The 14,040-nt window shown below is 34.4% G+C and overlaps 1 long non-coding RNA gene across 1 annotated transcript; it reads right to left on the bottom strand.

Annotated features, from left to right (window-relative positions):
* Nucleotides 1–210: 210 nt before the first annotated feature.
* Nucleotides 211–3,734, bottom strand: LOC130049282 (uncharacterized). Its single transcript, XR_008797788.1, has 2 exons — nucleotides 3,626–3,734; nucleotides 211–1,243 (listed from the first exon to the last, which is right to left on the bottom strand). It is a non-coding gene; the product is annotated as an uncharacterized LOC130049282 (long non-coding RNA).
* Nucleotides 3,735–14,040: the final 10,306 nt, after the last annotated feature.

Raw genomic sequence — 14,040 nt, 5'->3', positions numbered from 1 at the left:
AGATTGTTTAACTCAATTGTAGTTACACACGCAGTGTGATGACTTCCGTATGAAGTGCTTTTAAGTGTCTACCTCATTGGGGATTCCCATTACTGTTTCAGAGTATATGGCTAATTGAACTAAAACAAAATCAAGTTACTCGATGTGTTAAAATTAATTCCAATATAATCCCATTGATTGGTTATATAATGATTAATGCGCATATTCACATATGTTTGAATTGATTTTATTTAATATTTATGCTAATATCTAGGAAATGAATTGCTTTTTTTTTTACATATACATCGATATACATATTTGTGTTTTATATACACGATAAACATGAAAACTGTGAAACAAGGAAACGGTTTGAATTTACAAACACTCTATTACTATGGAGAAATGTTATGTATTTTGGTATTACTTTAATAATTAAAAGAAATGTAGATTAGATAAGGGCTGGATTAAGGATATGATAATACAGTCTCACTTTTCTGGGTTTCTTATCCTACAATATATCCGGTAATGTATTCAATGCTTATCCTTCACAAAAAGCACAACTAGTTTACTCGAGGTAAATCAATGTAAACATGGATTATCTCAGTAGCTCAAAGAACAACAACTCTTCACGTTTTGCTGAAGATAAAACCGTATTGATTGTAAAGTTACGTTACCTTGTCTGATATAGCTAAGATCTACAGGACTAAGCTCTTTATAGATATTTCAACTTTTCTGTGTATGTGTTTGATGTAAAACTTATACGGTTCCAATGTTGATGCACCAGATGCGCATTTAGACAAATACTGTCTCTTCAGTGATGCTCAAGCCGAAATGTTTGAAATTCGAAATAATAATAAATTTGTAAGAGCTAAAAAGAAAACGAGGCAAATTACTACAAAAATCAAAAACAAAACCATAAAAAATCCGTAGGTATATCGTACAAACATCAACAATATATTCTAAAATGTCAAACGTTTACGAAAAAGGAAATATTCATATATAATGATCATTCAGCTCCGCATGGGGACGGTCAGGGTTTAAATCCTGGTTGCGACAGACCTAAGTCGTTAAAGCAGGTAGTGACAGTTCCATCGTCAAACCCTCGGAATCAAGAGTGAATACCATGTCTCCTCGGAGATGACATTTGAAATGGATGTCCCGTGTTACGGTAGGTGTGGCATGCTAAAAACCCTCACTGCTCAATGGCTGTAAGCGCCGAACATAGGCCTAAATTCGAAGTCCTTTGCCGGTGTTGGTGACGTCTCTATATGGTTAACAAAATCGAAATTCACGTCAAACAATATGCAATCAATCAATCAATCTAATAGTATTACTTTTTATAAACACCACTCTGATTCTACGCACACGTACCCTGGCGCTTTAATAAAAACATGCTGTAATAGTTCCTGATGGACAATATCTTCGTAGTCTTTCGTGATCATATCTTCAAACAGCATGTAAGAATTACCACAGGCACGAATTGTACTCCTTTCTTACATATGGAGCTGATTTTTTTATATTCTTATCGTATAAGGTTTGTTCAAATGTTTTTACATTAGAAGAAAGTATCTTTCCTTGTATTGTTCAACTCTAATCAAAGACTCACAATATGAGGTATATTATTACAAGAGTATGATATTGATATCAAACATATCAAAGACAGAGATAATGTTGTAGCAGATGTTCTATCAAGTGTGTCATGAGTATGTTTTGTTGTATTTTTTTGTTGTTGCTTTCATTGATGTACATTGCATATTTGAGTTTTCATTGTCTTTCAAACATTTTAAGTACTGTGTATATCACTAATTGCACTGCGTTAACATAGAGTGTTCTAGAGAAGTTATGTTTACATGGAAAACGTACACGGTACCAATTTTTATGCACCAGATGCGCATGTTATGGTTACTGATATTGTTAGACTCATATTATTTTTAGTAGAACGATTACGTAATGGTTGCTTCATCGTCTTTCAAGGTTGTACTAGAAAATAAATTCCTATTATGAACGGTGAAGATGAGGAAGAGTGGTGAATCTCATAACTCCTACAATCAATACAAAATAGATAGCTGGGCAAACACAGACTTATGTGCAAAGATATGCTTAATGCTCAGTGTGTGGTTACACGGGTAATCAATTTTTTGCTAGGTTATATACAAGTGATCCCGTTAGGATCCAGGTTAGAATAGGTCCTCAGTATATCTTGCTTGTCCTAGAAGACGACTAGATGGGGCGGTCCTTCGGATGAGACCGCAAAAAAACGAGGCCCCGTGTCACAGCAGGTGTGGCATGATACATATTCCTCCTTGCTCAAAGGCCATAGGTGCCGACTATACGCCGAAATGTTGCTGCCCTTCACCTGCAGTTGAAGTTATGAGTAAAATATTCTCGAGAGGGACGTTAAACAATATGCAATTAATCAATATTAACAAGTGTGTGACCCTGTATCTGTTGACTATCTAGAGTAATAAACTTGCATAATCTGCATATTTGGCCCTATTTGGGGTAAGTTTATATTATTTGCAATAATGTGAAACACGTGTGCTATAATGTAAAACGTATAGGGTACCAATTTTGATGCGACAGATGCGCATTTCGACAAGTAATGTCTCTTCAGTGATGTTCAACCGAAATGTTTGAAATCCAAAATAACTATGAAGTTTTGGAGCTAAATATAGCCAAAAGCAGCGTGCCAAAAAGTGGAGCCAAATTCGTCCAAGGATAAGAGCTATGCACGAGAGAGATATTCCTTAATTTTGAAATGAATTTCTAAATTTTATAACAGCAATTAAATATACATCCGTATTTTCAAGCTAGTAACGAAGTACTAAGCTACTGTGCTGTAGAGACCCTCGGGGACTAACAGTCCACCAGCAGAGGTCTCGACCCAGGGGTCATAATGTAAACGTATATATAAATGTTAATTACATTGGTACATACGATAGAGTGGTGATAATCTTTAGTTTATAAGCAAATATTTATCAAGGTCAGTCAGTTGTATATCTTGACTTTGGGTAATGATCTGTGCAATTATTTCCATGATTATCCATATGTTATTTGAATCTCATTTTTGTACATGCAACTTAAACTTATTTTCTTTCCTCGTGGTTTAGTGTACAGCACACTGCTATTTTTATCATAGTATACTCACACCTATTTGAAACTACATTTGAAACTTGACTTTAATAAATTGATAACTTGGTCATCACATCTATATATGTCATGCAGAAATGTCGTGTATATTTGTGGTGAACGGTGGGAACGGTGGGAGGGGGGCTCTCAATCCGGCACTCACACATCAACAGACTCTATACTACAATAGTAATGACTCTCAATTGCAAAAAGCACGTGTTATATGTAGCTAAAGTTTGCGACATACATGTACGTATTGTGTTCAATCCCTCATCCACTTTGTTTTCATCATTATCCATTAATACCGTGCATATTTGAGATTACTAAACGTCATCCAATTCATGTTAATACTTTAAAGAGTCAGCGTCGCCGATCTCCATGTCGAATCTTTTATCAACCCCCGATTTATGACGTCACTTTACGTGCAATTTTTGTAATTATGTTATGAATATTCATCATGACAAAAGACATTTACAGTGGGTTTTTTGTTGTTTTTTTTGATTTGTATGAAATTTACCTGATCAGGATATGGGGCTCACGGCGGGTGTGACCGGTCAACAGGGGATGCTTACTCCTCCTAGTCACATGATCCCACCTCTGGTGTGTCCAGGGGTCCGTGTTTGCCCAACTATCTCTTTTGTATTGCTTATAGGAGTTATGAGATTGATCACTGTTCGTTATCTTCACCTTACACTGTACAGAGCTGGCATTTACTGTGGGGTTTTTTTTTTTTTTGGGGGGGGGTCTGTATGAAATGTATTGTACAGAAGGACGGTGGAGTCGTTGCACGACTCGATTGTCATGCCCCTCTGTACAATAAATTTCATACAAACGATAAAAAAGTTATGTAAATATGAAATACGTCTTAAGGCGTGACCGTGTTTGAAGGCGAAGCAAAAGGTATTGCAATTTCATTATAGAATAAAAATATTCCAAACTTAGCGCCTAAAGTATGAGGACAGAGATCCACCAAAGTACCCTAGCTTGTTACGCGACTTTAGATATTTGATCCACCTATTCATTGAACGCGGGAAATATAACGCAATTGATCCAAACAGTGTATCGTGACGTCATATTCATCGTCGACGTTCAGCAAATTTACAATCATAGGATACATGGTACAATACTTCGTATCCATGCCGCGGCCATTTTGAAACGAATTCGAGGCTCTCAGTCGGTGTCTAGGGACGCTCAATCATCATAGAAACCAATCAGAAATTGGATATGAAAGCAGCTATAAATCAATGGAGTTAAAGTCTTAGACTTTTGCTACTAATTTCACAAAACATGATCGATGGTTGAGCAAATAGCGTTGTTAGAATTCCTAGAGCAAAGCAAACAAAGAGTTATGCAACTTTTGTTTAGGGATACATACTCGAGTAGAAGGTATATGAAAACATAGCAGTTACAATATATTATCTGTATTGCGCTAATTGAGAATAGCGATATCATTCATGCTAATAAAACTGTTTGTTAAAAATCATTTTGAATTATAAACAAAAGTATTTGAATGAAAATATCGCGTCATATATACAGGTAAACGTGATTCATGACAACTGTATGATTTTGATATGAACATTTGGGTCAGAAATGTCGATAGTATGAATTCTCTAGCTGATTTTTTCACCGTTTTCATGTTATGATGTTTGTGGGAATCAGACCAAAAGAGAAAAAATATCGAATTTGAAATATAGTCCAGGATGTTGGAAAGATGATGTTGATAAGATGCAAAGCATATCCCTCAAGGATAAAAAATGATCCACCCTATGTTGAAATGGTTTGATGTTGAAGTTGTGATTATGATTTTTATTTCATGGTTTGTTGAATTTGCTTATTGTTATAGTAAAGTTTATATACATACATGAAGTTTATAAATGGATACAGCAAACTGTAAAACGAATTAATTAGTATTAAAACCTGATTGAATTCTAAACTAATTTAAGTTGAATTAAAGAGGTTCACACCTGAGATTTGGAGTTATGTTAATTTTTAGGGAAGTGTATTTTTTATTTCTACATTGAAGGGAAATTGGGAAATTAAAAAGAAAAACTGGGGTCGTAACGCTTGTTATTGAGCTATAATGTTCTAAATATAACCTTTTTGCACTTAAAATGTATGCAATCAAACTTGATTTTTCTGTTAGTGTCAACACCACATGTGCAACACAAATCAAGTATTGCATAAAATAGATGCATACCCATGTCCTCTAACACTACAGATGAAAAAAGAAATTAATACTAGAAATGGAAATAAATAATGACCTTATTGCACTTGATATACAAACAACTTCATGATATCAAAATTGAGAGTTTAAAAGGACATATTAGGAGTAATGTCAATTTCTAAAATTTTACATAATTCCCAAGGTCTGGTCTTCCAATTAAAAATGCAACTATAAAACGTTAGTGTTGGAGATCAATTTTTTTTAATTATTGGCGAAAATACTGAATTTTTATACAAAATTTTGAGTAAATTCATTATAGCTTTTTTAAGAATCGGTGTTCTGTTTGGATGACATATATCAACCAAGTTAATAAATTATAACATTTGAACTAGTTCTAAGTCTCAACTACCTGTATCATGAATTATAAAACTGAAATGCACGTATAGGAGTATACAAATTGACGATACATTGGATGAAATAGAAACTGTAATATCATGCAGAAGTAGAACTTTTTGGTTAGTGAATCCTTCCACCACAAAATATAGTTCCTTTCAAACCCTTTCAAAAATTGAATTGACACAAAAATGTTCAAATGGATAGGGTTCAGCAATAGATGTGTAATATGTTTGCACCAATGAGATTAATATTAACACAGTGAATACTTAGTTGTAGCATCCTGCGCAGTTTTACTCAAAAGCTCAGGTGCTAACTTCCTTAAGTAACATTTGTTTGATCAAATCAGTGGTGTTAAATATGATTTTGTTATCAAAGATAAGCTTTGAAAGTTAAGTGCATGATGGTTATAAACATTGAAACACATTTCAGCAGACAACATTATATTGCTGGGAATTTAACGCAATAATTTCAAAAATGTAATTCACAACTGAATTGTCGATTTGAAGGTCCCACAGAGAATGTTGAATCGAATTTATTTGAAATATGGGCATCACTGAAGAAACATTATTTGTTGAAATGCGCATCTGGTGCATCAATATTGGTACCGTATAAGTTTTACAATACAAACGGAAAAAAAATGTTCTGTGAAAATAACATATATATTAAGGGGTGACCGTGTTTGAAGGCGAAGGAAAGGGTATTGCAATTTGATTATTGGGTACACATATTACATACTAAGCGCCAAACCTATGAGGACCGATCTCTACCAAAGTACCCTAGCTTGTTACACAAATTTAGATTATATTTGTCCGCCTATTGATTGAATGCGGGAAATATAACGCAATTTATACCCACAGTGTATTGTGACTTCATATTAACTCTCGGTGTTTAACAAATCTACAAATATAGTAGACATGGTACAATACGCGTTATTCACACCGAGGCCATTTAAAAACGAAATCGAGGCTCTCAGCCGGTGTCCAGGGACCCTCAATCATCAAGGAAGCCATTAAGGAATTTGATGTGAAAACAGATACATATTAATGGAGTCAAAGTCTTAGACTTTTGCCACCAATTTCACAAAACATGAGCGATAGTTGGACAAATAGCGTTGCTAGAATTCTTAGAGCAAAGCAGATAAAGTGTTATTCAAGTTTTGTTTAGGGGCACATGCTCGACGTAGAAGGTACATGAAACATAACAGTTAGTATGTCTATTAGGCTAATTGAGATTATCAGTATTATCCATGTTGATAAATCCCTTTCTTAGAAATAATTATGAATTATAAACAAAAGTAATTTAATGAAACTCGCATCATATATACGAGTATACATTATTCAAGACAATGTATGACTTTGATATGAACATTTAGGTAAGAAATATTGATATACACATGGGCTTTTTATACCTATATAGACTTGATAGGCAGGGCAATTATCTAAGAAGGAAAGGGTTACATTTATGAACACTCAATTGCTATTAATATATGCTACGTACTTTTAGTATTTTGATATTACTTTAATGCTTAAAATAAATGATATGATAATAAGATAAGATTGATTAAGGAAATGGGAATACAGTTTACGTTTTCTGGGTTAAAATAAAATTTCCAGTAATTTATCTGATGCTTACCCTTCACAACAAGCATACATACATTACTCGAGGTAAACCAACATAAACATGGATAACCTCAGCTGCTCAAAGAACAACAACCCTTCACGTTTTGCAGAGAATAAGACCGCACTGATTTTACAGTTATGTTCCTTGTCTGATGTAGCTCCGATTTACTCAAACTAGTTTGCATGAATACGCTGTTGATATATTTTTTTTAAAAACCTTTCTGTGTATATATTTGATAGTGATGTAATGGCTAAAAGGTTACCACAACGAAAAATGCTTAATATCACACATTCCGTTAGGAATATAATACTAAGGTTAGAGCAGTCGCATGCCCTGGAAACATCAGGAATAAAAACAGATACCTAGGGGAAGTAAAAATTCCCGGTTACACCGTCATAATCTAGATTGAAGTAATTATATAAAAATGTATATCCATTTACTCATTAAGCATACAGGACTCACGGCAGGTGCGAACTGTCAAAAAGGGGTGAGTATCCGTCTTAAGCACTTGATCCCACTTCTGGCATATCCGGTGTTGACTTAATATATATTTTATATTTCTGATAGGAGATACGGTATTGATCACACTTCGTTATATCCACTGTTTGTATCAAAATGGAAGTATAAACGATTCCATACGACGACATACGATTACATGGATTGCTGGTAATACTCGAGGAAATGTTAACCACAGGGTGACAAATGGTTACATAAACTAAAAAAACAAAATATAAATTTGTTTGGTGTCGCACAGACCTCTACAATTTTTTCTAAAATGTAAACGTTGACAAGACAGGGTACTGAATTATCATATGCACGGAAATAAAGTCATCGAAATTGTTAAATATATATTCAAACAAGAGATAGAGCGAATTGGTCGTTAATATATGACAACATGAATATAGAACTGAATGTTCCATAGATTAAACTCATCGATGTCTAAAAGGTAACTAGATGTTCAATCAAATGTGACAAAATTGTTACTGAATGATATCCGAAATGAGACTGATTTATTACTAATTTAATTGTGACTGAATAACTACTGAAAGATGATTGAAAGGTAGTTCAATAGTGAATTTGACTGAATGGACATTTAAAAGTACCTGTAATTAGAAGATGCCTCACTTTATTCATCTATCCACCCATCACAATAGCGTTCTATGCCTATATTATCTTAATGTTTAACGTAATAACTTCTTACATTTTATGTTCTATGCGACAGTAGTAAGACAAAATGTTTTTTTATAAACTCACTGCAACAATAGGTAAATCAAAATGAAAAAGGAATGAATGAAGGAAAAATAAAAATAGCGAAGCGCTTTATTGGTGTTTGAGTGTTAAGTCAAATGGTTGCTTTGTTTAGGATATTGCATTGCATTCTTTCTTTAAAAATGCGTGTGCAGATATACTCATTCTTCGCAATTAGGGAATGAAATAGAAAAAAAATACGTGAGAAATGGGTATTCATTCTTCCACCAATAAGTATTCAGGTAAAGTCACTGACATTTGTAACTTAAGTATAATCATATTTCTATGACAGACACACGATCTTCATTTGAGAACGTTCATTTTTATTAATAAGATTAATAAAAAAACAACAACAAAGAACCGATGCTCACATTGTGAAATTTTACAGCGTAAGGCGGTCAATCAGCCACAGTACGCATCAGTGTTGGATTAGTGTGATGAATATCACAACACCCTAATAGAACGCAATATCCCTAACCATTCAACAATGAAAGTGGCTGTATAAGGTTTTTCCTCTAAAATACATCCTACTTATACCCATTCATCAAAATAAGAACGAACAACCGGAACCACATGTAATAATCTGAATGGATTATTTAAACACTTATAAACAAGTGTGTAGTGTGATGACTTCCGAATAAAGTGCGTTTGAGTATGTACGTCAATTTGGATTCCCTGTAGTGCTATTGGAGACATGGTTAATTGAAAAGAAGCACAATATAGTTACTTGATGAGTTAGAATTAATCGCTACATGATCCCTTTAATTAGTTAATTAATGTAACGATTTACATTATTTTGAATTGATGCTAATAAGCATTTATGTTAACGTCTAAGGGATTGATTGCATATTTTAGATATATAGATACGCCCATGCACTCGTTATATATCTCTATGATGGGCTGGAGATTATCTAAAAAGGGAATGTTTAAATTTGTTAACACTTTATTCCGATTGAAAAAAAAATATTATGAATTGTTGAATTTTGGTCTTACTGTATTGATTGAAACAAATGCTAATAAACGCAGATAGCGGATGAAATAAGGAAATTAAAATAAAGCGTCGTCTTTCTGGATTTGCTATTCTAAAAGAATATATCTGATAATGCATTTAATACTGTACCCTTCATAAAAAACATATCATGTTTACTCGAGGTAAATCGATGTAAACATGTACAATCGCTATAACTCAAAGAACAACAACTCTTCAAGTGTTGCTTAAGATAAGATCGCACTAAAGTTACGTTACCTTGTCTGATGTAGCTACGATTTATACACACTGGTTTCTAGATACTGTAGCAGCTGCTTTTAAATATTTAAACTGTTATATGTGTGTTTGAATGGGGATGTTATCGATAGAAGGTAAAATCATCTAAAAACAATTATAAGTCTCAACATTCAAACTGAACGAAGATTCATTTGCAATATTCCTTTAGACAAATGTCACTAATGCACGTGTGTATATACAATATATATGTTGAACGCAACAAGTCTTCATCAAACTAACTTGCTTTTTTATATATATATGTATTTGTGGATGTATCTTGTTTCAACGTTCCTCTCGACAATGTCACTCATACGGAGATGTCAACAAGACCGGTGAGGGGTTTCAGATTTAAGCCTTTGCTCAGCACTTACAGCCAATGAGCAGTGCGGGTCCTCTGGTGCATCATGCCTACTGTAACACGTGACATCCGTTTTACGATTCTAGCTGAGGATCCGATACTGCACATCTGATGCGAAACGTTTGGTGATGAATTTGTGAATACGTGTCTGAACAATTTAAGTCTTCATGTTTCATAAACCAACTACAGCAAACTAGCCACACTAATTATACGCGAAAACTTATAACTTTCCACCCTTCACAGTTTAAAAACAGGTAAGAGTATTTAAGTTAAATGTGTAGCCCCATTGGCCTGGAATATAAAGTTTTAATTCTCCTTAATAGCATAAACTAAGAATTTATTTCTTAAAATCTAATCAACTTTAACGACTTTAATACTCTTAATGCCCTTGATCTGCAACCTTGAACAGAATTCGGAGATCAATGACTTATAAGTAAAAACTGAAATTCTCGCCGATTCTCTTTGATAATATGAAAAACATTAATGCTTAAACATTATAAAGGATCACCAATGAGGCTAAATGTGTCAGAACGATATACAAGGTTCGTATCAAGTTAAATATGATCAATGGTACCAGAAATATTCTATCAGACATTTGAAATGAATAAATTATTTCCATGATGACATACATTTTTGACCTTACCCCCAATTTGAAAATCAAGGATTATGCAGGTTAATTCGAGTGGTTCCATGCCCTATCTAACTCTAACTCTGACGTCACAATCAATTAAAGGGCATTCCGCCCTCTATAGTTTTAATTAGACAAAACAATGCTTAATGGATGTTAGAAACTCTAGAAAATGATGCAAAATAGCAGGTAAAGAAATCGTGGCTTTCTTTTAACCTCGCAAGCTTGGAATTTATATTTCAAAACTCAGAAATAGCATTAAAATGATTCATGTTCTTGACTTCGAAGGATGTGCTTACTCCTCCTAGGCACCTGACCCCACCTCTGGTATATCCAGGGATCCGTGTTTGTCCTACTTTCTATTTTGTAATGCTTATAGGAGTTATGAGATTGGTCAATGCTCGTTAACTTCACCTGTCCTCTTACCGACACTTAAACGCTCCAACTGTTGCTTTCTCACAACCGGTGTCGACGTCATAAAGGAATAATAGGGTGAAAGAAATAACGCCTCCTTACGGTATCTGTATTGGGTTCATGTAATGTTGCCAAGGAAAATATGTTCAAGATCAAAACCACGGATAATGTATGTTTATCATCGTCAAAACTGCTTCCATTTCATTATCTGCGCTTTTAGACTCCGATACTGCAATGCATTTACTATACGTTTCCCTTGATGGTAGTTTTGTTACCAAATCAAAATCAGTTATTCATTCTTCTATCAGTCCACAAATTCAATCAACACATGATAAACAAATTGGTATTTTAGGTATCGCCAGGATCAAAGTGCAAATCTTAGAGACGGAACTATATGTGTATATTTATGTATACCTGCTTAAAGAATCATCTCATCCGTTTATTCTTGGCTCGCAGTTGTTTTTGTTGATAGGTATCGTGTCGAATTCTAAATACATGTCCCTGTGTATGAATTTCGGTTCTATGTGTAAGGTAAGAAGTACATATTGTTTTACCTTACCATCAATGTCTAATGTAATTAATAAGGCAAAGACGCCTGAAAAAAATACCTGTTCATCCCTAGGGTATCTGTTTACCTAATAACATTATGAGAAACAAATATATTGTTGCAGCGAAAGGACTTGTTTCTGTACACAATGGTCACTACGTTCCTTTGAAGCTTTTTAAATTGTCGGACAAATTGGTCAATATTGGTATGAATAACATAGAGGCATATTTTGAAGTAATGTTTGCTCACGTAATATTCAATGTTGATGGCAACTAATGTCTAAATTGAGATATTGTATGTAGTAAACAAATGTTTACTTCTAGTAGTTACCAGACATAAGGAAATTATTTACTCGACAGCTTTCCTGTTAGCCCGGAATTGAAATATGGTGGCCTTAAAACACTTCAAAATATTTTGTAGAGTAACAAAGATGTGTTTGTTACTAACGACAATCCTGATAATGGTGTAACCAAGGTGACGCAATACACACATCACGTGAAACTAAACGTATTATCAAATCATTATAAACCACGTCATGTCCCACCTCAAAAACGTGACATATTGCGCCATCAGTTTGATTGATTATTTTGACAAGGCATTGCTGTACCGGTAGATGAAAATGAAAACCTATAATTATATTACAAGCCCGATAGTTGCAATTCCGTGAAAAAAAAACCTGTTAGAAATAAAAGGTAAATATTTCCGGAACGATGAACAAGAAATTGCATTCAGAAAATCAAAGCGTCTGCTATTGGGAAGATCTCTTTTGATATTTTCTCGTCATGATATTGAGTTCGTCTTCTCGTAGATACTTCCAGTAAAGGAATCGCGTAAATGTTTTACCAATAACACTCTGCTGGAACATCTCATGTCGTACAGTTTGGATCCGAGGGATTGTCAAAATAGCATATATCTTATGGTCCGACAAAATCACAACTCCTTGACATGCTTACTGTCAGTATAGATTGCTCTTACTATTTATATGGAACATATTCTAGCTTTGAGTGTGATCAACAAACATTAAACCGTTATTCCAAAAGCAATTGCGAACTGCTAGTTATGAGGAATGACTTGCACTTTTACAACGATACGACTTTTCAATTGAATACAAGTCAGCCGCTCAATTGGTTGTTGCAGAAGTTGTGTTCTGTAACTCAGAATTTCCGAAAATGTTATTGGACAATCCAGATGAAGAAGACTCATGCTTCCCTGATATCGATGAATCTCTAAGTTCTAATACATTAGCAGATGGGTAACACGTCCGTCTCTTTTAATTTCATAGATGTCGGTGATGTGTATGATGCAGATACAGAGGATAACATTGACTTCCCTATCGTTGCTAATGAAGCACCTCATACACAATGCACCCTGCACAAGAAGAATATCCGAGTTCCATATGTCATACCGACGATTAAAACAAACACTAATAAACGGTCGTTTCGACAAATTACATCCAATGATGAGATAACTGTACGAACAGATGTTATTGATAATGATCATTTAAACTCTTCATTGGCGAGTGTCGAGGGTCATAAAGACGGAATTATATCTACTGAGCGTGTATATAACAGTCAGTCTGATAAAGGATATATAGACGTCGTTTCTCGTCGTGTAACCATTGTCATCAACGGAAACTTAAACAGAAAATAACAAAGGCACAGAATACTGCACATTACACTCCTTCTGGAACTTCTGAAGTGCGGGAAATGGATTTAGATAAAAATTTACAACCACCCTATGGATGGATTCTCATGTGTTTACCGCTGCAGATATGTTTTCAAAATAACTATACGCACTTCCAATCAGGAATAAGGACGCTTTGACTGTAGCTAATGTACTTTTTTTCAATTATTTACAGCATCTGGTGTTTGTAGCACATTGATCAGTGATTACGGAAGTGAATTCATCGCAATGTTACACAAAAATTTGCAAAACTTGTGACTTAAGAGTTTACGTTTGTGACTTAAGAATTTACGTCAAGATTCGTTCATCGTCCCTTAGGGACATGCGAGCCAACACAATTCAACTTAAGCACAGAAACAGTGGAGAATGTATCAGATAGCCAAAACCCATAAATTTCATAAGCAATACAAAATAGATAGTTCGGCAAACATGGACCCCTGCATGTAAGAAGCGATATCTCAACAGAGATGTTCACTGGCATCATAAAATTTAATGTGACAAACTAGAGGTTTAAGGAATTTAATCCAGTGGGTGTAACATATATATGGTAGGAGGTAGCACGTTTATTTCAGTACTGTAGCATGTAATTTCAATAAAATTGAGTGTTGCG

The sequence above is a fragment of the Ostrea edulis genome, chromosome 8 (assembly GCF_947568905.1).
Source record: "Ostrea edulis chromosome 8, xbOstEdul1.1, whole genome shotgun sequence".
Taxonomy (NCBI): Eukaryota; Metazoa; Mollusca; class Bivalvia; order Ostreida; family Ostreidae; genus Ostrea; species Ostrea edulis.
This window is presented reverse-complemented; position numbering and strand designations above follow the sequence as displayed.